Raw genomic sequence first — 4528 nt, forward strand, 5'->3', positions numbered from 1 at the left:
GGAAGGGCTTTGTTTCCGATTGGGCCGCTTCCCCAACGGGAGTCACCCCGACCTCATGAGTCACAAGGTCAGAGGACGGCGAGGTGAAGCGCCTGGCAGCCGCTCCAAAACCAAAGATTCGAGGATCCCTCGGAATTCCCGATTGCCATCCGTCCGTCCTCGCGTTTCATTTCCGACGACGGCAGAAATTGGGGAACCGTGCATGACTCTAGTGACTTAGTCCTTATCCCATTTGTAGGAATCCACTTTATGAGCTAAACAGGCGCTTTTTATAGTCTTGTATGATGCATAAATTCACATACAATTTTCCATTTAGCAAAGATATGTGGCCTACTGTGTGCACGAGGGTCACTTTTTTTTGCCTAAAATAGGCAGAGAGAGAGAAAGAGAGAGAGAAAGAGTGAGATAGATAGATAGATGTCTAGATAGACGTCTAGGTAGATAGATGTATAGATGTCTAGATAGGTGTATAGATGTGTAGATGTCTAGATAGATAGATATCTAGATATAGATGTCTAGATAGATATCTAGATATAGATGTCTAGATAGATGTCTAGACAGATAGATAGATAGATGTCTAGATAGATGTCTAGATAGATGTCTAGATAGATAGATAGATAGATAGATAGATAGATAGATAGATAGATGTCTAGATAGATAGATAGATAGATAGATAGATAGATAGATAGATAGATAGATAGATAGATAGATAGATAGATAGATAGATAGATAGATGTCTAGATAGATAGATAGATAGATAGATAGATAGATAGATAGATGTCTACATAGATAGATAGATAGATAGATGGATACAGTGTATTTACTAAAGTGTCTTTCCTCTCAAATTTTAATATTTCATTTAAATGTCCAATTATCTTTTTATCTATTTATTTATTTATCTATTTATTTGTTTATTTCTTTGTTTTTTAATTTGTAGTGTGTATTTTTTTATTTTTCATTTTTTATTTTTTATTTTTTATTACTTTGATTTTTATTACTTAATTTTTATGTATTTTTTATTTTTCCTTTATTTCTGTATTTCTTTATTTCTTTATTTTTTCATTACTTTTTTCTTCATTGCTTCTTTTCTTGATTTCATTATCTTTTTCTTTTTTTAAATTTTCTTTGTTTCTTTATTTCTTTTTTCTTTCTTTACATTACTTTATTTCTTTATTTCTTTTTTTCTTTCTTTAAATTACTTCATTTCTTTGTTTCTTTATTTCTTTATTTCCTAATTTCTTTATTTCTATATATTTTTTTATTTCTTTCTTTATTTCTTTGATTTCCTCATTAACCTGCTATGTCATGGGGGTAACGGAATAGCAACAGAAAAAGTCTGTTTTCCAGTTCAAAACAAAAATCAGAAGGACGGCCCGTCAACAAAAACGCCCTAAATATTCCTAACGAGGAAGCGGAAGACGCCCGGAGAGTAAGAGATGCGACTAATCCTCATCCTTTTGACTCGACAACCTTACTTCAACTTAACTAAACATCAGGGGATTATTGTCAATCCCGTATGGCAAAAACATCCCAGGGGCCCGCTAATTGCCCTTTCAGGCAACGAGACGCCCTCCGCTCCGATCCACAGGTAGGGGGATAAACTGGATGAATTAGCTTAGCATAGTATATACTTCTCCTTTTTTTTATCTTAACCCAGGGGTGTCATACTCGTTTCAACTCGGGGGCCGCACCATAGAACAAACATTCTGTCGGGGGCCGGACTAGTAAATTAAAAAGAAAGAAAAGGCCCGAAAAGGAAAAAAAAAATCTGCTCTACTTTTTCCTATTATCAGCAAGAGTCAATCAGGGATAATGGGTTGCGGCCAAAACAGTGCAATAATATGTGAGGCAGGCCACATCGGCATGCTTCACCGGCCTGAAAAGGAAAAAAAATCTGCTCTACTTTTTCCTATTATCAGCAAGAGTCAATCAGGGATAAATGGTTGCGGCCAAAACAGTGCAAAAAATGTGAGGCGGGCCACATCGACATGCTTTACCGGCCTGAAAAGGAAAAAGAAATCTGCTCCACTTTTTCCTATTATCAGGGAGTCAATCAGGGATAATGGGTTGCGGCCAAAACAGTGCAATGATATGTGAGGCGGGCCACATTGACATGCTTTACCGGCCTGAAAGGGAAAAAAATCTGCTCTACTTTTTCCTATTATGAGCAAAGGTCAATCAGGGATAATGGTTGCGGCCAAAACAGTGCAATAATATGTGAGGCGGGCCACATTGACATGCTTTACCGGCCTGAAAAGGAAAAAGAAATCTGCTCCACTTTTTCCTATTATCAGGGAGTCAATCAGGGATAATGGGTTGCGGCCATAACAGTGCAGTAATATGTTAGGCAGGTCAAATTGACATGCTTCAGCAGACCGGAATGGAAAGAAAATCTGCTCTACTTTTTTCCAGCATCACCAAGAGGCAATTAGGGATAATGGATCACGGCCACAATCGTACATTTAATTGTAGGCCTTCCGACAAAAGTCCCTCTGGCTTGCAACATTACTTCATTTCAGACCAGGGGTGTCCAACTCATTTGAACTCGGGGGCCACACCATAGAACAAACATTCTCTCGGGGGGCGGACTAGTAGATGAAAGAGAAAGAAAAAGAGAGATCAAGAAATACGAGAAAGAGGGACGGAAAAGGAGAGAAGGTGGGACAAAGAAAGAAAAACAGGAGAGAGGGAGAGAGCGTGAGAAACAAAAGATAAAAAGTCGTGAGAGAGGGGGGAAAAAAGGGAGAGGAAGAAAGAAATCCAAAGAGAAATAGAAAAACAGAAGGAGAGAAAACAGAAAAGAAAGCGCAAAGGGTATGAAAAGAGAGAAAGAGAAAAGAGAGAAAAGGAAAAAGGAAGTTAGAGCAAAAGAGGTTAAAAAGACACAGAGAGAGAAAGAGCAACAAAGGAAGAGAAAAAGAGAGACACAGAGAGTGAAAGAGACAGAGAGTGGGAAAAAGGGGTGGAAAAGAGGGTGAGAGAGAGAGAGCGTGAGAAACAAAAGAGATAAAAAGAGAGTTAGTGACAGACGGGGAAAGAAAGAGAGAGAATGAACAAAATCTAAAGAGAAATAGAGAGAAAGAGAGAAGGAGAGAAATAGAAGGAGGGAAAGAGATGAAGAAAGAAAGAGAGAGAGAGGGAGAGAGAGAAAGGGAGAAAAGAGAGAAAAGGAAAAAAAAAGAGAGCTAAAGAAGGTCAAACGACACAGAAAGAGACAAAGAGCAACCAAGGGAGAGAAAAAGAGAGACACAGAGAGTGAAAGAGACAGACAAAGAGTGGGAGAAAAGGGTGGAAAAGAGAGAGAGAGAGAGAGAGAGAGACAGAGAGAGAGAGAGAGAGAGAGAGAGAGAGAAATCCAAGTACAGTGTTTTCGTGAGAGGCACCTGGCTTTGGCCACAACAGGTTGACATATTTCAACCTGCAGTTTGTTTTTCTCTTGCGCTTCTCTGAGAGTTGTCTCTGTACAGTAAGACTATAAGACAAAAATGCCAATGCAGTAATACTATCATAGAAAAATACTACTACAAAAATATTCCAACAGGAAAACTACAAAAATACTACTACAAAAATTACAACAAAAGTAATATTACAAAAATACTAAAGAAATACTACAAAAATACTACTATGGAAATACGAAAAATAATTCTTCGTAAATAATAAAAATATACCATTACATTAATATTATAAGACAAAACTACCAATACAGTAATACTAAAAAATACTACTGAAGATATATTCCAACAGAAAAACTACAAAAATACTACTAAAAAAATATTGTGTCAGAAATACAACAAAGATAAAACTACAGTAATTCCTCTAAAACACTAAAGATACATTACAAAGATTCATATATGGAAACGTTTAAAAATACTACAGAAATATTACAGAAATACTAGAAAAATACTCCTAAAATCCACAAAATGCTACAAAAATACGCCAGACATACTACAAAAATTGTACTTTAAAAAAATACGACTGCGGTAACGCTGCAAAACTAGATTTCAAAATTAGTGCTTATAACAATGACCTCGTATTATATTTTTCTTTAATTGGGAGTGTTTCAAAACAACTTTAATTAAACTAATATGTTTGAAGATATATAAACAAATATAATATTTGAATTTCTGTATGTATACAGTGGGACCTCGCTACTTCGTGGTTCCACGTTCGCGGGTTCAGAGCTTCGCAGGTCAAAAAAAAATAATAATTAAATAAAATAATTAAAACAAAAAAAATAAGCATTTTTGAAGGGGCGTCGCTACTTCGCGGATTTTCACTTTTCACGGGTGGTTTTGGTGCCCATTAACCGCGATAACCGAGGGATTACTGTATTTATTCATAAACCGGGGGGGGAAAAAATGGAGATATGTCTCCAATCTTTGAACCCAGTTGCCCACCCCTGCCCTAGAGGCTGTAAAAATAACATTAAATTAGCCTTTAGTGTAAGTTTTAGTTATTTTTTAATATATCTGACAATTAAGAATAAATAGAAATGATAAAATAATAATGTTATATTCCAGCACTCCCG

Source organism: Urocampus carinirostris, chromosome 9 (genome assembly GCF_059441175.1).
Source record: "Urocampus carinirostris isolate Australia breed hairy pipefish chromosome 9, RoL_Ucar_1.0, whole genome shotgun sequence".
NCBI classification, from domain to species: domain Eukaryota; kingdom Metazoa; phylum Chordata; class Actinopteri; order Syngnathiformes; family Syngnathidae; genus Urocampus; species Urocampus carinirostris.